The sequence below is a fragment of the Lissotriton helveticus genome, chromosome 11 (assembly GCF_964261635.1).
Source record: "Lissotriton helveticus chromosome 11, aLisHel1.1, whole genome shotgun sequence".
NCBI lineage: Eukaryota > Metazoa > Chordata > Amphibia > Caudata > Salamandridae > Lissotriton > Lissotriton helveticus.
The window spans coordinates 39529402-39550614 of NC_136072.1; the positions used below are offsets into that span (position 1 = coordinate 39529402).

The 21213-nt window shown below is 43.9% G+C and overlaps 17 non-coding genes across 17 annotated transcripts; all 17 read left to right on the plus strand.

Moving 5' to 3' along the window:
* The first annotated feature begins 91 nt into the window (after positions 1 to 91).
* On the plus strand, positions 92 to 163 carry TRNAG-UCC (transfer RNA glycine (anticodon UCC)). The gene has a single exon. It is a non-coding gene; the product is annotated as a tRNA-Gly (tRNA).
* An 899-nt stretch (positions 164 to 1062) lies between these two features.
* On the plus strand, positions 1063 to 1134 carry TRNAG-UCC (transfer RNA glycine (anticodon UCC)). The gene has a single exon. It is a non-coding gene; the product is annotated as a tRNA-Gly (tRNA).
* Positions 1135 to 2646: 1512 nt separating this feature from the next.
* Positions 2647 to 2718, plus strand: TRNAG-UCC (transfer RNA glycine (anticodon UCC)). Its single transcript has one exon. It is a non-coding gene; the product is annotated as a tRNA-Gly (tRNA).
* Positions 2719 to 3617: 899 nt separating this feature from the next.
* Positions 3618 to 3689, plus strand: TRNAG-UCC (transfer RNA glycine (anticodon UCC)). Its single transcript has one exon. It is a non-coding gene; the product is annotated as a tRNA-Gly (tRNA).
* Positions 3690 to 5201: 1512 nt separating this feature from the next.
* On the plus strand, positions 5202 to 5273 carry TRNAG-UCC (transfer RNA glycine (anticodon UCC)). Its single transcript has one exon. It is a non-coding gene; the product is annotated as a tRNA-Gly (tRNA).
* Positions 5274 to 6172: 899 nt separating this feature from the next.
* On the plus strand, positions 6173 to 6244 carry TRNAG-UCC (transfer RNA glycine (anticodon UCC)). Its single transcript has one exon. It is a non-coding gene; the product is annotated as a tRNA-Gly (tRNA).
* A 1512-nt stretch (positions 6245 to 7756) lies between these two features.
* TRNAG-UCC (transfer RNA glycine (anticodon UCC)) lies at positions 7757 to 7828 on the plus strand. The gene has a single exon. It is a non-coding gene; the product is annotated as a tRNA-Gly (tRNA).
* Positions 7829 to 8727: 899 nt separating this feature from the next.
* Positions 8728 to 8799, plus strand: TRNAG-UCC (transfer RNA glycine (anticodon UCC)). The gene has a single exon. It is a non-coding gene; the product is annotated as a tRNA-Gly (tRNA).
* A 1512-nt stretch (positions 8800 to 10311) lies between these two features.
* On the plus strand, positions 10312 to 10383 carry TRNAG-UCC (transfer RNA glycine (anticodon UCC)). The gene has a single exon. It is a non-coding gene; the product is annotated as a tRNA-Gly (tRNA).
* An 899-nt stretch (positions 10384 to 11282) lies between these two features.
* On the plus strand, positions 11283 to 11354 carry TRNAG-UCC (transfer RNA glycine (anticodon UCC)). The gene has a single exon. It is a non-coding gene; the product is annotated as a tRNA-Gly (tRNA).
* Positions 11355 to 12866: 1512 nt separating this feature from the next.
* On the plus strand, positions 12867 to 12938 carry TRNAG-UCC (transfer RNA glycine (anticodon UCC)). The gene has a single exon. It is a non-coding gene; the product is annotated as a tRNA-Gly (tRNA).
* Positions 12939 to 13837: 899 nt separating this feature from the next.
* On the plus strand, positions 13838 to 13909 carry TRNAG-UCC (transfer RNA glycine (anticodon UCC)). Its single transcript has one exon. It is a non-coding gene; the product is annotated as a tRNA-Gly (tRNA).
* Positions 13910 to 15421: 1512 nt separating this feature from the next.
* On the plus strand, positions 15422 to 15493 carry TRNAG-UCC (transfer RNA glycine (anticodon UCC)). Its single transcript has one exon. It is a non-coding gene; the product is annotated as a tRNA-Gly (tRNA).
* Positions 15494 to 16392: 899 nt separating this feature from the next.
* Positions 16393 to 16464, plus strand: TRNAG-UCC (transfer RNA glycine (anticodon UCC)). The gene has a single exon. It is a non-coding gene; the product is annotated as a tRNA-Gly (tRNA).
* A 1512-nt stretch (positions 16465 to 17976) lies between these two features.
* Positions 17977 to 18048, plus strand: TRNAG-UCC (transfer RNA glycine (anticodon UCC)). Its single transcript has one exon. It is a non-coding gene; the product is annotated as a tRNA-Gly (tRNA).
* Positions 18049 to 18947: 899 nt separating this feature from the next.
* On the plus strand, positions 18948 to 19019 carry TRNAG-UCC (transfer RNA glycine (anticodon UCC)). Its single transcript has one exon. It is a non-coding gene; the product is annotated as a tRNA-Gly (tRNA).
* A 1512-nt stretch (positions 19020 to 20531) lies between these two features.
* On the plus strand, positions 20532 to 20603 carry TRNAG-UCC (transfer RNA glycine (anticodon UCC)). The gene has a single exon. It is a non-coding gene; the product is annotated as a tRNA-Gly (tRNA).
* Positions 20604 to 21213: the final 610 nt, after the last annotated feature.

Consider the following 21213-nt stretch of genomic DNA (forward strand, 5'->3'; position numbering starts at 1 on the left):
ATCTAAACCAAATGCACCGTTGAAGCTGGTGCAAGATAGACATTGCACTCAGGGTCGTAATGTTTAGAACCGAGAGCATACAGATCATAGGGCGTTGGTGGTATAGTGGTGAGCATAGCTGCCTTCCAAGCAGTTGACCCGGGTTCATTTCCCGGCCAACGCAGTACAAATACTTATATATTCTGCAAGCTGGATATATTTTAATGCAATATGTCACAAAATGGAAATATCATGAACAGATTAATCAGCCAGATATAAAAAAATAAACAAATACGTAGGCAAACATCTCGATCGCCCCTTCTGCTATATTCATTGCCCTAATATATGATAAGTTCCATAAAGCAGAGTCACCACTCACATGTGCTGGTAATAAATATGTTACAGTGGGCAGACAATGAAAGGGCTGAGGCCCGACCAGACATTATAACTCCAGCATCTCTATGTTAAAAAGCATTTCTAGGCAATATCTAGCCTCTGAAAAAAATATGCAAGATCCACCGATAAATCTGGCAAAAGTCACTAACATTTTGGGCATACTTGTGCTCTCACCTGAATGTAGCGCCACCTTGTAGCCATCGGAGGTAACTGCAGCTCACAAAATGTTTCATAAGAGGGCAAGTTGAGAGGAATCCAAGAGGCAGATGTCCATAGAAAGAGCCTCTGACTACAGCAGGAAGGTTGGATGCTTCAAATTTGCATAGTTTCCTGTCCAACGTCCTCTCACGTCCCGAACGCCCACGTCACTCCACTGAATGCTCCTCATCTGCATAAAGAGAACACTTTCACAGAGGAGCAGAGTGGCGCAGCGGAAGCGTGCTGGGCCCATAACCCAGAGGTCGATGGATCGAAACCATCCTCTGCTAAATTTGCTTTATTTTCCTTCCAAGGACCAAGCTGTCATTTCCACGCTGCCAGAAAGGAAAAGCGCAAGCTTGCGCCAGCTATGTGAGAAAAGACTTCTCAACTATCTGTGTCTGCTGAAATACAAGAGAGGGATCGTCAAAGGATCCACCCTTTACTTTGAAAGTAAAGAGACACAATAATAAGCATAAATGACAGAGGGCGTTGGTGGTATAGTGGTGAGCATAGCTGCCTTCCAAGCAGTTGACCCGGGTTCGATTCCCGGCCAACGCAGTGCAAATACTTATGTATTCTGCAAGCAGGATATATTTTAGTTCAACATGTCACAAAATGGAAATATCATGAACAGATTAATCAGCCATATATATAGAAATTAAAAAATACGTAGGCAAACATCTCAATCGCCCCTTCTGCTATATTCATTGTCCTAATATATGATAAGTTTCATAAAGCAGAGTCGCCATTCACATGTGCTGGTAATAAATATGTTATTTTGGGCAGGCAATGAAAGGGCTGAGGCCCGACCAGACATTATACCTCCAGCATCTCTATGTTAAAAAGCATTTCTAGGCAATTTCTAGCCTCTGAAAAAAATATGCAAGACCCACCGATAAATCTGGCCAAAGTCCGTAACATTTTTGCATACTTGTGCTCTGACCTGAATGTAGCGCCACCTCGTAGCTGTCGAAGGTAACTGCAGCTCACAAAATGTTTTATCAGAAGGCAAGTTGAGAGGAATCCAAGAGGCAGATGTCCATGGAAAGAGCCTCTCACTGCAGCAGGAAGGTTGGATGCTTGAAATTTGCATAGTTTCCTGTCCAACGTCCCGAACGCTCCCAAACGCTCAAAAGCCTCACACCGGGCAAGCCCTCACCGGGTAGATCTCTGGCTCCCAGGTAAAGCCAAATCCTGAGCATGTTAGCGCTAGTATCACAGAGAGAGATATAGAGGGTTCAAGAGCTGCTGTCTTGATAAATGTTTGAAACGGCTAGTGCCTGAGAGTGTCTGGCTTTCAGTTATGACTGATTGTTAGAGGGGAAGATTAAGTTTTTCTGCACCCAGCATGCCTTGCGATATACTTAGGCAAATGAGGTGAGAGCCCGACCAATCCCACTCTACTCTGCTGAATGCTCCTTATTTGCATAAAGAGAACACTTTCACAACGGAGCAGAGTGGCGCAGCGGAAGCGTGCTGGGCCCATAACCCAGAGGTCGGTGGATCGAAACCATCCTCTGCTAATTTTGCTTGATTTTTCTTCCAAGGACCAAGCTGTCATTCCCAGGCTGCCAGCAAGTAAAAGCGCAAGCTTTTGCCAGCTATGTGAGAAAAGACTTCTCAACTATCTGTGTCTGCTGAAATACAAGAGAGGGATCGTAAAAGGATCCACCCTGTACTTTGAAAGTAAAGACACACAATAATAAGCATAAATGACTGGTGGGACCTTCAAACACTTTTCTGGGCATGCTTTGAATTTCATTCTTCCCTTTTAGTTGTGCTATTATCTATCTCCTGGGCATTTCCTGGAATGTTCTCTCTTTCTCTTCCCTGCTTTGCTTCCCATGCTGCATCTATATGTTCATATCTATTATTTGTACTACTGCTTTCCATTCTTCTCTTCCGCACAGCTTTGACCTTGGTTTCAATCCCAGTTCCTTACCCTCTGCTAAAAACTTTCTACTGCTTTTCATGTTGGTATCTAAACCAAATGCACCGTTGAAGCTGGTGCAAGATAGACATTGCACTCAGGGTCGTAATGTTTAGAACCGAGAGCATACAGATCATAGGGCGTTGGTGGTATAGTGGTGAGCATAGCTGCCTTCCAAGCAGTTGACCCGGGTTCGATTCCCGGCCAACGCAGTACAAATACTTATATATTCTGCAAGCTGGATATATTTTAATGCAATATGTCACAAAATGGAAATATCATGAACAGATTAATCAGCCAGATATAAAAAAATAAACAAATACGTAGGCAAACATCTCGATCGCCCCTTCTGCTATATTCATTGCCCTAATATATGATAAGTTCCATAAAGCAGAGTCACCACTCACATGTGCTGGTAATAAATATGTTACAGTGGGCAGACAATGAAAGGGCTGAGGCCCGACCAGACATTATAACTCCAGCATCTCTATGTTAAAAAGCATTTCTAGGCAATATCTAGCCTCTGAAAAAAATATGCAAGATCCACCGATAAATCTGGCAAAAGTCACTAACATTTTGGGCATACTTGTGCTCTCACCTGAATGTAGCGCCACCTTGTAGCCATCGGAGGTAACTGCAGCTCACAAAATGTTTCATAAGAGGGCAAGTTGAGAGGAATCCAAGAGGCAGATGTCCATAGAAAGAGCCTCTGACTACAGCAGGAAGGTTGGATGCTTCAAATTTGCATAGTTTCCTGTCCAACGTCCTCTCACGTCCCGAACGCCCACGTCACTCCACTGAATGCTCCTCATCTGCATAAAGAGAACACTTTCACAGAGGAGCAGAGTGGCGCAGCGGAAGCGTGCTGGGCCCATAACCCAGAGGTCGATGGATCGAAACCATCCTCTGCTAAATTTGCTTTATTTTCCTTCCAAGGACCAAGCTGTCATTTCCACGCTGCCAGAAAGGAAAAGCGCAAGCTTGCGCCAGCTATGTGAGAAAAGACTTCTCAACTATCTGTGTCTGCTGAAATACAAGAGAGGGATCGTCAAAGGATCCACCCTTTACTTTGAAAGTAAAGAGACACAATAACAAGCATAAATGACAGAGGGCGTTGGTGGTATAGTGGTGAGCATAGCTGCCTTCCATGCAGTTGACCCGGGTTCGATTCCCGGCCAACGCAGTGCAAATACTTATGTATTCTGCAAGCAGGATATATTTTAGTTCAACATGTCACAAAATGGAAATATCATGAACAGATTAATCAGCCATATATATAGAAATTAAAAAATACGTAGGCAAACATCTCAATCGCCCCTTCTGCTATATTCATTGTCCTAATATATGATAAGTTTCATAAAGCAGAGTCGCCATTCACATGTGCTGGTAATAAATATGTTATTTTGGGCAGGCAATGAAAGGGCTGAGGCCCGACCAGACATTATACCTCCAGCATCTCTATGTTAAAAAGCATTTCTAGGCAATTTCTAGCCTCTGAAAAAAATATGCAAGACCCACCGATAAATCTGGCCAAAGTCCGTAACATTTTTGCATACTTGTGCTCTGACCTGAATGTAGCGCCACCTCGTAGCTGTCGAAGGTAACTGCAGCTCACAAAATGTTTTATCAGAAGGCAAGTTGAGAGGAATCCAAGAGGCAGATGTCCATGGAAAGAGCCTCTCACTGCAGCAGGAAGGTTGGATGCTTGAAATTTGCATAGTTTCCTGTCCAACGTCCCGAACGCTCCCAAACGCTCAAAAGCCTCACACCGGGCAAGCCCTCACCGGGTAGATCTCTGGCTCCCAGGTAAAGCCAAATCCTGAGCATGTTAGCGCTAGTATCACAGAGAGAGATATAGAGGGTTCAAGAGCTGCTGTCTTGATAAATGTTTGAAACGGCTAGTGCCTGAGAGTGTCTGGCTTTCAGTTATGACTGATTGTGAGAGGGGAAGATTAAGTTTTTCTGCACCCAGCATGCCTTGCGATATACTTAGGCAAATGAGGTGAGAGCCCGACCAATCCCACTCTACTCTGCTGAATGCTCCTTATTTGCATAAAGAGAACACTTTCACAACGGAGCAGAGTGGCGCAGCGGAAGCGTGCTGGGCCCATAACCCAGAGGTCGATGGATCGAAACCATCCTCTGCTAATTTTGCTTGATTTTTCTTCCAAGGACCAAGCTGTCATTCCCAGGCTGCCAGCAAGTAAAAGCGCAAGCTTTTGCCAGCTATGTGAGAAAAGACTTCTCAACTATCTGTGTCTGCTGAAATACAAGAGAGGGATCGTAAAAGGATCCACCCTGTACTTTGAAAGTAAAGACACACAATAATAAGCATAAATGACTGGTGGGACCTTCAAACACTTTTCTGGGCATGCTTTGAATTTCATTCTTCCCTTTTAGTTGTGCTATTGTCTATCTCCTGGGCATTTCCTGGAATGTTCTCTCTTTCTCTTCCCTGCTTTGCTTCCCATGCTGCATCTATATGTTCATATCTATTATTTGTACTACTGCTTTCCATTCTTCTCTTCCGCACAGCTTTGACCTTGGTTTCAATCCCAGTTCCTTACCCTCTGCTAAAAACTTTCTACTGCTTTTCATGTTGGTATCTAAACCAAATGCACCGTTGAAGCTGGTGCAAGATAGACATTGCACTCAGGGTCGTAATGTTTAGAACCGAGAGCATACAGATCATAGGGCGTTGGTGGTATAGTGGTGAGCATAGCTGCCTTCCAAGCAGTTGACCCGGGTTCGATTCCCGGCCAACGCAGTACAAATACTTATATATTCTGCAAGCTGGATATATTTTAATGCAATATGTCACAAAATGGAAATATCATGAACAGATTAATCAGCCAGATATAAAAAAATAAACAAATACGTAGGCAAACATCTCGATCGCCCCTTCTGCTATATTCATTGCCCTAATATATGATAAGTTCCATAAAGCAGAGTCACCACTCACATGTGCTGGTAATAAATATGTTACAGTGGGCACACAATGAAAGGGCTGAGGCCCGACCAGACATTATAACTCCAGCATCTCTATGTTAAAAAGCATTTCTAGGCAATATCTAGCCTCTGAAAAAAATATGCAAGATCCACCGATAAATCTGGCAAAAGTCACTAACATTTTGGGCATACTTGTGCTCTCACCTGAATGTAGCGCCACCTTGTAGCCATCGGAGGTAACTGCAGCTCACAAAATGTTTCATAAGAGGGCAAGTTGAGAGGAATCCAAGAGGCAGATGTCCATAGAAAGAGCCTCTGACTACAGCAGGAAGGTTGGATGCTTCAAATTTGCATAGTTTCCTGTCCAACGTCCTCTCACGTCCCGAACGCCCACGTCACTCCACTGAATGCTCCTCATCTGCATAAAGAGAACACTTTCACAGAGGAGCAGAGTGGCGCAGCGGAAGCGTGCTGGGCCCATAACCCAGAGGTCGATGGATCGAAACCATCCTCTGCTAAATTTGCTTTATTTTCCTTCCAAGGACCAAGCTGTCATTTCCACGCTGCCAGAAAGGAAAAGCGCAAGCTTGCGCCAGCTATGTGAGAAAAGACTTCTCAACTATCTGTGTCTGCTGAAATACAAGAGAGGGATCGTCAAAGGATCCACCCTTTACTTTGAAAGTAAAGAGACACAATAATAAGCATAAATGACAGAGGGCGTTGGTGGTATAGTGGTGAGCATAGCTGCCTTCCATGCAGTTGACCCGGGTTCGATTCCCGGCCAACGCAGTGCAAATACTTATGTATTCTGCAAGCAGGATATATTTTAGTTCAACATGTCACAAAATGGAAATATCATGAACAGATTAATCAGCCATATATATAGAAATTAAAAAATACGTAGGCAAACATCTCAATCGCCCCTTCTGCTATATTCATTGTCCTAATATATGATAAGTTTCATAAAGCAGAGTCGCCATTCACATGTGCTGGTAATAAATATGTTATTTTGGGCAGGCAATGAAAGGGCTGAGGCCCGACCAGACATTATACCTCCAGCATCTCTATGTTAAAAAGCATTTCTAGGCAATTTCTAGCCTCTGAAAAAAATATGCAAGACCCACCGATAAATCTGGCCAAAGTCCGTAACATTTTTGCATACTTGTGCTCTGACCTGAATGTAGCGCCACCTCGTAGCTGTCGAAGGTAACTGCAGCTCACAAAATGTTTTATCAGAAGGCAAGTTGAGAGGAATCCAAGAGGCAGATGTCCATGGAAAGAGCCTCTCACTGCAGCAGGAAGGTTGGATGCTTGAAATTTGCATAGTTTCCTGTCCAACGTCCCGAACGCTCCCAAACGCTCAAAAGCCTCACACCGGGCAAGCCCTCACCGGGTAGATCTCTGGCTCCCAGGTAAAGCCAAATCCTGAGCATGTTAGCGCTAGTATCACAGAGAGAGATATAGAGGGTTCAAGAGCTGCTGTCTTGATAAATGTTTGAAACGGCTAGTGCCTGAGAGTGTCTGGCTTTCAGTTATGACTGATTGTGAGAGGGGAAGATTAAGTTTTTCTGCACCCAGCATGCCTTGCGATATACTTAGGCAAATGAGGTGAGAGCCCGACCAATCCCACTCTACTCTGCTGAATGCTCCTTATTTGCATAAAGAGAGCACTTTCACAACGGAGCAGAGTGGCGCAGCGGAAGCGTGCTGGGCCCATAACCCAGAGGTCGATGGATCGAAACCATCCTCTGCTAATTTTGCTTGATTTTTCTTCCAAGGACCAAGCTGTCATTCCCAGGCTGCCAGCAAGTAAAAGCGCAAGCTTTTGCCAGCTATGTGAGAAAAGACTTCTCAACTATCTGTGTCTGCTGAAATACAAGAGAGGGATCGTAAAAGGATCCACCCTGTACTTTGAAAGTAAAGACACACAATAATAAGCATAAATGACTGGTGGGACCTTCAAACACTTTTCTGGGCATGCTTTGAATTTCATTCTTCCCTTTTAGTTGTGCTATTATCTATCTCCTGGGCATTTCCTGGAATGTTCTCTCTTTCTCTTCCCTGCTTTGCTTCCCATGCTGCATCTATATGTTCATATCTATTATTTGTACTACTGCTTTCCATTCTTCTCTTCCGCACAGCTTTGACCTTGGTTTCAATCCCAGTTCCTTACCCTCTGCTAAAAACTTTCTACTGCTTTTCATGTTGGTATCTAAACCAAATGCACCGTTGAAGCTGGTGCAAGATAGACATTGCACTCAGGGTTGTAATGTTTAGAACCGAGAGCATACAGATCATAGGGCGTTGGTGGTATAGTGGTGAGCATAGCTTCCTTCCAAGCAGTTGACCCGGGTTCGATTCCCGGCCAACGCAGTACAAATACTTATATATTCTGCAAGCTGGATATATTTTAATGCAATATGTCACAAAATGGAAATATCATGAACAGATTAATCAGCCAGATATAAAAAAATAAACAAATACGTAGGCAAACATCTCGATCGCCCCTTCTGCTATATTCATTGCCCTAATATATGATAAGTTCCATAAAGCAGAGTCACCACTCACATGTGCTGGTAATAAATATGTTACAGTGGGCAGACAATGAAAGGGCTGAGGCCCGACCAGACATTATAACTCCAGCATCTCTATGTTAAAAAGCATTTCTAGGCAATATCTAGCCTCTGAAAAAAATATGCAAGATCCACCGATAAATCTGGCAAAAGTCACTAACATTTTGGGCATACTTGTGCTCTCACCTGAATGTAGCGCCACCTTGTAGCCATCGGAGGTAACTGCAGCTCACAAAATGTTTCATAAGAGGGCAAGTTGAGAGGAATCCAAGAGGCAGATGTCCATAGAAAGAGCCTCTGACTACAGCAGGAAGGTTGGATGCTTCAAATTTGCATAGTTTCCTGTCCAACGTCCTCTCACGTCCCGAACGCCCACGTCACTCCACTGAATGCTCCTCATCTGCATAAAGAGAACACTTTCACAGAGGAGCAGAGTGGCGCAGCGGAAGCGTGCTGGGCCCATAACCCAGAGGTCGATGGATCGAAACCATCCTCTGCTAAATTTGCTTTATTTTCCTTCCAAGGACCAAGCTGTCATTTCCACGCTGCCAGAAAGGAAAAGCGCAAGCTTGCGCCAGCTATGTGAGAAAAGACTTCTCAACTATCTGTGTCTGCTGAAATACAAGAGAGGGATCGTCAAAGGATCCACCCTTTACTTTGAAAGTAAAGAGACACAATAATAAGCATAAATGACAGAGGGCGTTGGTGGTATAGTGGTGAGCATAGCTGCCTTCCATGCAGTTGACCCGGGTTCGATTCCCGGCCAACGCAGTGCAAATACTTATGTATTCTGCAAGCAGGATATATTTTAGTTCAACATGTCACAAAATGGAAATATCATGAACAGATTAATCAGCCATATATATAGAAATTAAAAAATACGTAGGCAAACATCTCAATCGCCCCTTCTGCTATATTCATTGTCCTAATATATGATAAGTTTCATAAAGCAGAGTCGCCATTCACATGTGCTGGTAATAAATATGTTATTTTGGGCAGGCAATGAAAGGGCTGAGGCCCGACCAGACATTATACCTCCAGCATCTCTATGTTAAAAAGCATTTCTAGGCAATTTCTAGCCTCTGAAAAAAATATGCAAGACCCACCGATAAATCTGGCCAAAGTCCGTAACATTTTTGCATACTTGTGCTCTGACCTGAATGTAGCGCCACCTCGTAGCTGTCGAAGGTAACTGCAGCTCACAAAATGTTTTATCAGAAGGCAAGTTGAGAGGAATCCAAGAGGCAGATGTCCATGGAAAGAGCCTCTCACTGCAGCAGGAAGGTTGGATGCTTGAAATTTGCATAGTTTCCTGTCCAACGTCCCGAACGCTCCCAAACGCTCAAAAGCCTCACACCGGGCAAGCCCTCACCGGGTAGATCTCTGGCTCCCAGGTAAAGCCAAATCCTGAGCATGTTAGCGCTAGTATCACAGAGAGAGATATAGAGGGTTCAAGAGCTGCTGTCTTGATAAATGTTTGAAACGGCTAGTGCCTGAGAGTGTCTGGCTTTCAGTTATGACTGATTGTGAGAGGGGAAGATTAAGTTTTTCTGCACCCAGCATGCCTTGCGATATACTTAGGCAAATGAGGTGAGAGCCCGACCAATCCCACTCTACTCTGCTGAATGCTCCTTATTTGCATAAAGAGAGCACTTTCACAACGGAGCAGAGTGGCGCAGCGGAAGCGTGCTGGGCCCATAACCCAGAGGTCGATGGATCGAAACCATCCTCTGCTAATTTTGCTTGATTTTTCTTCCAAGGACCAAGCTGTCATTCCCAGGCTGCCAGCAAGTAAAAGCGCAAGCTTTTGCCAGCTATGTGAGAAAAGACTTCTCAACTATCTGTGTCTGCTGAAATACAAGAGAGGGATCGTAAAAGGATCCACCCTGTACTTTGAAAGTAAAGACACACAATAATAAGCATAAATGACTGGTGGGACCTTCAAACACTTTTCTGGGCATGCTTTGAATTTCATTCTTCCCTTTTAGTTGTGCTATTATCTATCTCCTGGGCATTTCCTGGAATGTTCTCTCTTTCTCTTCCCTGCTTTGCTTCCCATGCTGCATCTATATGTTCATATCTATTATTTGTACTACTGCTTTCCATTCTTCTCTTCCGCACAGCTTTGACCTTGGTTTCAATCCCAGTTCCTTACCCTCTGCTAAAAACTTTCTACTGCTTTTCATGTTGGTATCTAAACCAAATGCACCGTTGAAGCTGGTGCAAGATAGACATTGCACTCAGGGTCGTAATGTTTAGAACCGAGAGCATACAGATCATAGGGCGTTGGTGGTATAGTGGTGAGCATAGCTGCCTTCCAAGCAGTTGACCCGGGTTCGATTCCCGGCCAACGCAGTACAAATACTTATATATTCTGCAAGCTGGATATATTTTAATGCAATATGTCACAAAATGGAAATATCATGAACAGATTAATCAGCCAGATATAAAAAAATAAACAAATACGTAGGCAAACATCTCAATCGCCCCTTCTGCTATATTCATTGCCCTAATATATGATAAGTTCCATAAAGCAGAGTCACCACTCACATGTGCTGGTAATAAATATGTTACAGTGGGCAGACAATGAAAGGGCTGAGGCCCGACCAGACATTATAACTCCAGCATCTCTATGTTAAAAAGCATTTCTAGGCAATATCTAGCCTCTGAAAAAAATATGCAAGATCCACCGATAAATCTGGCAAAAGTCACTAACATTTTGGGCATACTTGTGCTCTCACCTGAATGTAGCGCCACCTTGTAGCCATCGGAAGTAACTGCAGCTCACAAAATGTTTCATAAGAGGGCAAGTTGAGAGGAATCCAAGAGGCAGATGTCCATAGAAAGAGCCTCTGACTACAGCAGGAAGGTTGGATGCTTCAAATTTGCATAGTTTCCTGTCCAACGTCCTCTCACGTCCCGAACGCCCACGTCACTCCACCGAATGCTCCTCATCTGCATAAAGAGAACACTTTCACAGAGGAGCAGAGTGGCGCAGCGGAAGCGTGCTGGGCCCATAACCCAGAGGTCGATGGATTGAAACCATCCTCTGCTAAATTTGCTTTATTTTCCTTCCAAGGACCAAGCTGTCATTTCCACGCTGCCAGAAAGGAAAAGCGCAAGCTTGCGCCAGCTATGTGAGAAAAGACTTCTCAACTATCTGTGTCTGCTGAAATACAAGAGAGGGATCGTCAAAGGATCCACCCTTTACTTTGAAAGTAAAGAGACACAATAATAAGCATAAATGACAGAGGGCGTTGGTGGTATAGTGGTGAGCATAGCTGCCTTCCAAGCAGTTGACCCGGGTTCGATTCCCGGCCAACGCAGTGCAAATACTTATGTATTCTGCAAGCAGGATATATTTTAGTTCAACATGTCACAAAATGGAAATATCATGAACAGATTAATCAGCCATATATATAGAAATTAAAAAATACGTAGGCAAACATCTCAATCGCCCCTTCTGCTATATTCATTGTCCTAATATATGATAAGTTTCATAAAGCAGAGTCGCCATTCACATGTGCTGGTAATAAATATGTTATTTTGGGCAGGCAATGAAAGGGCTGAGGCCCGACCAGACATTATACCTCCAGCATCTCTATGTTAAAAAGCATTTCTAGGCAATTTCTAGCCTCTGAAAAAAATATGCAAGACCCACCGATAAATCTGGCCAAAGTCCGTAACATTTTTGCATACTTGTGCTCTGACCTGAATGTAGCGCCACCTCGTAGCTGTCGAAGGTAACTGCAGCTCACAAAATGTTTTATCAGAAGGCAAGTTGAGAGGAATCCAAGAGGCAGATGTCCATGGAAAGAGCCTCTCACTGCAGCAGGAAGGTTGGATGCTTGAAATTTGCATAGTTTCCTGTCCAACGTCCCGAACGCTCCCAAACGCTCAAAAGCCTCACACCGGGCAAGCCCTCACCGGGTAGATCTCTGGCTCCCAGGTAAAGCCAAATCCTGAGCATGTTAGCGCTAGTATCACAGAGAGAGATATAGAGGGTTCAAGAGCTGCTGTCTTGATAAATGTTTGAAACGGCTAGTGCCTGAGAGTGTCTGGCTTTCAGTTATGACTGATTGTTAGAGGGGAAGATTAAGTTTTTCTGCACCCAGCATGCCTTGCGATATACTTAGGCAAATGAGGTGAGAGCCCGACCAATCCCACTCTACTCTGCTGAATGCTCCTTATTTGCATAAAGAGAACACTTTCACAACGGAGCAGAGTGGCGCAGCGGAAGCGTGCTGGGCCCATAACCCAGAGGTCGATGGATCGAAACCATCCTCTGCTAATTTTGCTTGATTTTTCTTCCAAGGACCAAGCTGTCATTCCCAGGCTGCCAGCAAGTAAAAGCGCAAGCTTTTGCCAGCTATGTGAGAAAAGACTTCTCAACTATCTGTGTCTGCTGAAATACAAGAGAGGGATCGTAAAAGGATCCACCCTGTACTTTGAAAGTAAAGACACACAATAATAAGCATAAATGACTGGTGGGACCTTCAAACACTTTTCTGGGCATGCTTTGAATTTCATTCTTCCCTTTTAGTTGTGCTATTATCTATCTCCTGGGCATTTCCTGGAATGTTCTCTCTTTCTCTTCCCTGCTTTGCTTCCCATGCTGCATCTATATGTTCATATCTATTATTTGTACTACTGCTTTCCATTCTTCTCTTCCGCACAGCTTTGACCTTGGTTTCAATCCCAGTTCCTTACCCTCTGCTAAAAACTTTCTACTGCTTTTCATGTTGGTATCTAAACCAAATGCACCGTTGAAGCTGGTGCAAGATAGACATTGCACTCAGGGTCGTAATGTTTAGAACCGAGAGCATACAGATCATAGGGCGTTGGTGGTATAGTGGTGAGCATAGCTGCCTTCCAAGCAGTTGACCCGGGTTCGATTCCCGGCCAACGCAGTACAAATACTTATATATTCTGCAAGCTGGATATATTTTAATGCAATATGTCACAAAATGGAAATATCATGAACAGATTAATCAGCCAGATATAAAAAAATAAACAAATACGTAGGCAAACATCTCGATCGCCCCTTCTGCTATATTCATTGCCCTAATATATGATAAGTTCCATAAAGCAGAGTCACCACTCACATGTGCTGGTAATAAATATGTTACAGTGGGCAGACAATGAAAGGGCTGAGGCCCGACCAGACATTATAACTCCAGCATCTCTATGTTAAAAAGCATTTCTAGGCAATATCTAGCCTCTGAAAAAAATATGCAAGATCCACCGATAAATCTGGCAAAAGTCACTAACATTTTGGGCATACTTGTGCTCTCACCTGAATGTAGCGCCACCTTGTAGCCATCGGAGGTAACTGCAGCTCACAAAATGTTTCATAAGAGGGCAAGTTGAGAGGAATCCAAGAGGCAGATGTCCATAGAAAGAGCCTCTGACTACAGCAGGAAGGTTGGATGCTTCAAATTTGCATAGTTTCCTGTCCAACGTCCTCTCACGTCCCGAACGCCCACGTCACTCCACTGAATGCTCCTCATCTGCATAAAGAGAACACTTTCACAGAGGAGCAGAGTGGCGCAGCGGAAGCGTGCTGGGCCCATAACCCAGAGGTCGATGGATCGAAACCATCCTCTGCTAAATTTGCTTTATTTTCCTTCCAAGGACCAAGCTGTCATTTCCACGCTGCCAGAAAGGAAAAGCGCAAGCTTGCGCCAGCTATGTGAGAAAAGACTTCTCAACTATCTGTGTCTGCTGAAATACAAGAGAGGGATCGTCAAAGGATCCACCCTTTACTTTGAAAGTAAAGAGACACAATAATAAGCATAAATGACAGAGGGCGTTGGTGGTATAGTGGTGAGCATAGCTGCCTTCCAAGCAGTTGACCCGGGTTCGATTCCCGGCCAACGCAGTGCAAATACTTATGTATTCTGCAAGCAGGATATATTTTAGTTCAACATGTCACAAAATGGAAATATCATGAACAGATTAATCAGCCATATATATAGAAATTAAAAAATACGTAGGCAAACATCTCAATCGCCCCTTCTGCTATATTCATTGTCCTAATATATGATAAGTTTCATAAAGCAGAGTCGCCATTCACATGTGCTGGTAATAAATATGTTATTTTGGGCAGGCAATGAAAGGGCTGAGGCCCGACCAGACATTATACCTCCAGCATCTCTATGTTAAAAAGCATTTCTAGGCAATTTCTAGCCTCTGAAAAAAATATGCAAGACCCACCGATAAATCTGGCCAAAGTCCGTAACATTTTTGCATACTTGTGCTCTGACCTGAATGTAGCGCCACCTCGTAGCTGTCGAAGGTAACTGCAGCTCACAAAATGTTTTATCAGAAGGCAAGTTGAGAGGAATCCAAGAGGCAGATGTCCATGGAAAGAGCCTCTCACTGCAGCAGGAAGGTTGGATGCTTGAAATTTGCATAGTTTCCTGTCCAACGTCCCGAACGCTCCCAAACGCTCAAAAGCCTCACACCGGGCAAGCCCTCACCGGGTAGATCTCTGGCTCCCAGGTAAAGCCAAATCCTGAGCATGTTAGCGCTAGTATCACAGAGAGAGATATAGAGGGTTCAAGAGCTGCTGTCTTGATAAATGTTTGAAACGGCTAGTGCCTGAGAGTGTCTGGCTTTCAGTTATGACTGATTGTTAGAGGGGAAGATTAAGTTTTTCTGCACCCAGCATGCCTTGCGATATACTTAGGCAAATGAGGTGAGAGCCCGACCAATCCCACTCTACTCTGCTGAATGCTCCTTATTTGCATAAAGAGAACACTTTCACAACGGAGCAGAGTGGCGCAGCGGAAGCGTGCTGGGCCCATAACCCAGAGGTCGATGGATCGAAACCATCCTCTGCTAATTTTGCTTGATTTTTCTTCCAAGGACCAAGCTGTCATTCCCAGGCTGCCAGCAAGTAAAAGCGCAAGCTTTTGCCAGCTATGTGAGAAAAGACTTCTCAACTATCTGTGTCTGCTGAAATACAAGAGAGGGATCGTAAAAGGATCCACCCTGTACTTTGAAAGTAAAGACACACAATAATAAGCATAAATGACTGGTGGGACCTTCAAACACTTTTCTGGGCATGCTTTGAATTTCATTCTTCCCTTTTAGTTGTGCTATTATCTATCTCCTGGGCATTTCCTGGAATGTTCTCTCTTTCTCTTCCCTGCTTTGCTTCCCATGCTGCATCTATATGTTCATATCTATTATTTGTACTACTGCTTTCCATTCTTCTCTTCCGCACAGCTTTGACCTTGGTTTCAATCCCAGTTCCTTACCCTCTGCTAAAAACTTTCTACTGCTTTTCATGTTGGTATCTAAACCAAATGCACCGTTGAAGCTGGTGCAAGATAGACATTGCACTCAGGGTCGTAATGTTTAGAACCGAGAGCATACAGATCATAGGGCGTTGGTGGTATAGTGGTGAGCATAGCTGCCTTCCAAGCAGTTGACCCGGGTTCGATTCCCGGCCAACGCAGTACAAATACTTATATATTCTGCAAGCTGGATATATTTTAATGCAATATGTCACAAAATGGAAATATCATGAACAGATTAATCAGCCAGATATAAAAAAATAAACAAATACGTAGGCAAACATCTCGATCGCCCCTTCTGCTATATTCATTGCCCTAATATATGATAAGTTCCATAAAGCAGAGTCACCACTCACATGTGCTGGTAATAAATATGTTACAGTGGGCAGACAATGAAAGGGCTGAGGCCCGACCAGACATTATAACTCCAGCATCTCTATGTTAAAAAGCATTTCTAGGCAATATCTAGCCTCTGAAAAAAATATGCAAGATCCACCGATAAATCTGGCAAAAGTCACTAACATTTTGGGCATACTTGTGCTCTCACCTGAATGTAGCGCCACCTTGTAGCCATCGGAGGTAACTGCAGCTCACAAAATGTTTCATAAGAGGGCAAGTTGAGAGGAATCCAAGAGGCAGATGTCCATAGAAAGAGCCTCTGACTACAGCAGGAAGGTTGGATGCTTCAAATTTGCATAGTTTCCTGTCCAACGTCCTCTCACGTCCCGAACGCCCACGTCACTCCACTGAATGCTCCTCATCTGCATAAAGAGAACACTTTCACAGAGGAGCAGAGTGGCGCAGCGGAAGCGTGCTGGGCCCATAACCCAGAGGTCGATGGATCGAAACCATCCTCTGCTAAATTTGCTTTATTTTCCTTCCAAGGACCAAGCTGTCATTTCCACGCTGCCAGAAAGGAAAAGCGCAAGCTTGCGCCAGCTATGTGAGAAAAGACTTCTCAACTATCTGTGTCTGCTGAAATACAAGAGAGGGATCGTCAAAGGATCCACCCTTTACTTTGAAAGTAAAGAGACACAATAACAAGCATAAATGACAGAGGGCGTTGGTGGTATAGTGGTGAGCATAGCTGCCTTCCATGCAGTTGACCCGGGTTCGATTCCCGGCCAACGCAGTGCAAATACTTATGTATTCTGCAAGCAGGATATATTTTAGTTCAACATGTCACAAAATGGAAATATCATGAACAGATTAATCAGCCATATATATAGAAATTAAAAAATACGTAGGTAAACATCTCAATCGCCCCTTCTGCTATATTCATTGTCCTAATATATGATAAGTTTCATAAAGCAGAGTCGCCATTCACATGTGCTGGTAATAAATATGTTATTTTGGGCAGGCAATGAAAGGGCTGAGGCCCGACCAGACATTATACCTCCAGCATCTCTATGTTAAAAAGCATTTCTAGGCAATTTCTAGCCTCTGAAAAAAATATGCAAGACCCACCGATAAATCTGGCCAAAGTCCGTAACATTTTTGCATACTTGTGCTCTGACCTGAATGTAGCGCCACCTCGTAGCTGTCGAAGGTAACTGCAGCTCACAAAATGTTTTATCAGAAGGCAAGTTGAGAGGAATCCAAGAGGCAGATGTCCATGGAAAGAGCCTCTCACTGCAGCAGGAAGGTTGGATGCTTGAAATTTGCATAGTTTCCTGTCCAACGTCCCGAACGCTCCCAAACGCTCAAAAGCCTCACACCGGGCAAGCCCTCACCGGGTAGATCTCTGGCTCCCAGGTAAAGCCAAATCCTGAGCATGTTAGCGCTAGTATCACAGAGAGAGATATAGAGGGTTCAAGAGCTGCTGTCTTGATAAATGTTTGAAACGGCTAGTGCCTGAGAGTGTCTGGCTTTCAGTTATGACTGATTGTGAGAGGGGAAGATTAAGTTTTTCTGCACCCAGCATGCTTTGCGATATACTTAGGCAAATGAGGTGAGAGCCCGACCAATCCCACTCTACTCTGCTGAATGCTCCTTATTTGCATAAAGAGAGCACTTTCACAACGGAGCAGAGTGGCGCAGCGGAAGCGTGCTGGGCCCATAACCCAGAGGTCGATGGATCGAAACCATCCTCTGCTAATTTTGCTTGATTTTTCTTCCAAGGACCAAGCTGTCATTCCCAGGCTGCCAGCAAGTAAAAGCGCAAGCTTTTGCCAGCTATGTGAGAAAAGACTTCTCAACTATCTGTGTCTGCTGAAATACAAGAGAGGGATCGTAAAAGGATCCACCCTGTACTTTGAAAGTAAAGACACACAATAATAAGCATAAATGACTGGTGGGACCTTCAAACACTTTTCTGGGCATGCTTTGAATTTCATTCTTCCCTTTTAGTTGTGCTATTATCTATCTCCTGGGCATTTCCTGGAATGTTCTCTCTTTCTCTTCCCTGCTTTGCTTCCCATGCTGCATCTATATGTTCATATCTATTATTTGTACTACTGCTTTCCATTCTTCTCTTCCGCACAGCTTTGACCTTGGTTTCAATCCCAGTTCCTTACCCTCTGCTAAAAACTTTCTACTGCTTTTCATGTTGGTATCTAAACCAAATGCACCGTTGAAGCTGGTGCAAGATAGACATTGCACTCAGGGTCGTAATGTTTAGAACCGAGAGCATACAGATCATAGGGCGTTGGTGGTATAGTGGTGAGCATAGCTGCCTTCCAAGCAGTTGACCCGGGTTCGATTCCCGGCCAACGCAGTACAAATACTTATATATTCTGCAAGCTGGATATATTTTAATGCAATATGTCACAAAATGGAAATATCATGAACAGATTAATCAGCCAGATATAAAAAAATAAACAAATACGTAGGCAAACATCTCGATCGCCCCTTCTGCTATATTCATTGCCCTAATATATGATAAGTTCCATAAAGCAGAGTCACCACTCACATGTGCTGGTAATAAATATGTTACAGTGGGCAGACAATGAAAGGGCTGAGGCCCGACCAGACATTATAACTCCAGCATCTCTATGTTAAAAAGCATTTCTAGGCAATATCTAGCCTCTGAAAAAAATATGCAAGATCCACCGATAAATCTGGCAAAAGTCACTAACATTTTGGGCATACTTGTGCTCTCACCTGAATGTAGCGCCACCTTGTAGCCATCGGAGGTAACTGCAGCTCACAAAATGTTTCATAAGAGGGCAAGTTGAGAGGAATCCAAGAGGCAGATGTCCATAGAAAGAGCCTCTGACTACAGCAGGAAGGTTGGATGCTTCAAATTTGCATAGTTTCCTGTCCAACGTCCTCTCACGTCCCGAACGCCCACGTCACTCCACTGAATGCTCCTCATCTGCATAAAGAGAACACTTTCACAGAGGAGCAGAGTGGCGCAGCGGAAGCGTGCTGGGCCCATAACCCAGAGGTCGATGGATTGAAACCATCCTCTGCTAAATTTGCTTTATTTTCCTTCCAAGGACCAAGCTGTCATTTCCACGCTGCCAGAAAGGAAAAGCGCAAGCTTGCGCCAGCTATGTGAGAAAAGACTTCTCAACTATCTGTGTCTGCTGAAATACAAGAGAGGGATCGTCAAAGGATCCACCCTTTACTTTGAAAGTAAAGAGACACAATAATAAGCATAAATGACAGAGGGCGTTGGTGGTATAGTGGTGAGCATAGCTGCCTTCCATGCAGTTGACCCGGGTTCGATTCCCGGCCAACGCAGTGCAAATACTTATGTATTCTGCAAGCAGGATATATTTTAGTTCAACATGTCACAAAATGGAAATATCATGAACAGATTAATCAGCCATATATATAGAAATTAAAAAATACGTAGGCAAACATCTCAATCGCCCCTTCTGCTATATTCATTGTCCTAATATATGATAAGTTTCATAAAGCAGAGTCGCCATTCACATGTGCTGGTAATAAATATGTTATTTTGGGCAGGCAATGAAAGGGCTGAGGCCCGACCAGACATTATACCTCCAGCATCTCTATGTTAAAAAGCATTTCTAGGCAATTTCTAGCCTCTGAAAAAAATATGCAAGACCCACCGATAAATCTGGCCAAAGTCCGTAACATTTTTGCATACTTGTGCTCTGACCTGAATGTAGCGCCACCTCGTAGCTGTCGAAGGTAACTGCAGCTCACAAAATGTTTTATCAGAAGGCAAGTTGAGAGGAATCCAAGAGGCAGATGTCCATGGAAAGAGCCTCTCACTGCAGCAGGAAGGTTGGATGCTTGAAATTTGCATAGTTTCCTGTCCAACGTCCCGAACGCTCCCAAACGCTCAAAAGCCTCACACCGGGCAAGCCCTCACCGGGTAGATCTCTGGCTCCCAGGTAAAGCCAAATCCTGAGCATGTTAGCGCTAGTATCACAGAGAGAGATATAGAGGGTTCAAGAGCTGCTGTCTTGATAAATGTTTGAAACGGCTAGTGCCTGAGAGTGTCTGGCTTTCAGTTATGACTGATTGTGAGAGGGGAAGATTAAGTTTTTCTGCACCCAGCATGCCTTGCGATATACTTAGGCAAATGAGGTGAGAGCCCGACCAATCCCACTCTACTCTGCTGAATGCTCCTTATTTGCATAAAAAGAGCACTTTCACAACGGAGCAGAGTGGCGCAGCGGAAGCGTGCTGGGCCCATAACCCAGAGGTCGATGGATCGAAACCATCCTCTGCTAATTTTGCTTGATTTTTCTTCCAAGGACCAAGCTGTCATTCCCAGGCTGCCAGCAAGTAAAAGCGCAAGCTTTTGCCAGCTATGTGAGAAAAGACTTCTCAACTATCTGTGTCTGCTGAAATACAAGAGAGGGATCGTAAAAGGATCCACCCTGTACTTTGAAAGTAAAGACACACAATAATAAGCATAAATGACTGGTGGGACCTTCAAACACTTTTCTGGGCATGCTTTGAATTTCATTCTTCCCTTTTAGTTGTGCTATTATCTATCTCCTGGGCATTTCATGGAATGTTCTCTCTTTCTCTTCCCTGCTTTGCTTCCCATGCTGCATCTATATGTTCATATCTATTATTTGTACTACTGCTTTCCATTCTTCTCTTCCGCACAGCTTTGACCTTGGTTTCAATCCCAGTTCCTTACCCTCTGCTAAAAACTTTCTACTGCTTTTCATGTTGGTATCTAAACCAAATGCACCGTTGAAGCTGGTGCAAGATAGACATTGCACTCAGGGTCGTAATGTTTAGAACCGAGAGCATACAGATCATAGGGCGTTGGTGGTATAGTGGTGAGCATAGCTGCCTTCCAAGCAGTTGACCCGGGTTCGATTCCCGGCCAACGCAGTACAAATACTTATATATTCTGCAAGCTGGATATATTTTAATGCAATATGTCACAAAATGGAAATATCATGAACAGATTAATCAGCCAGATATAAAAAAATAAACAAATACGTAGGCAAACATCTCGATCGCCCCTTCTGCTATATTCATTGCCCTAATATATGATAAGTTCCATAAAGCAGAGTCACCACTCACATGTGCTGGTAATAAATATGTTACAGTGGGCAGACAATGAAAGGGCTGAGGCCCGACCAGACATTATAACTCCAGCATCTCTATGTTAAAAAGCATTTCTAGGCAATATCTAGCCTCTGAAAAAAATATGCAAGATCCACCGATAAATCTGGCAAAAGTCACTAACATTTTGGGCATACTTGTGCTCTCACCTGAATGTAGCGCCACCTTGTAGCCATCGGAGGTAACTGCAGCTCACAAAATGTTTCATAAGAGGGCAAGTTGAGAGGAATCCAAGAGGCAGATGTCCATAGAAAGAGCCTCTGACTACAGCAGGAAGGTTGGATGCTTCAAATTTGCATAGTTTCCTGTCCAACGTCCTCTCACGTCCCGAACGCCCACGTCACTCCACTGAATGCTCCTCATCTGCATAAAG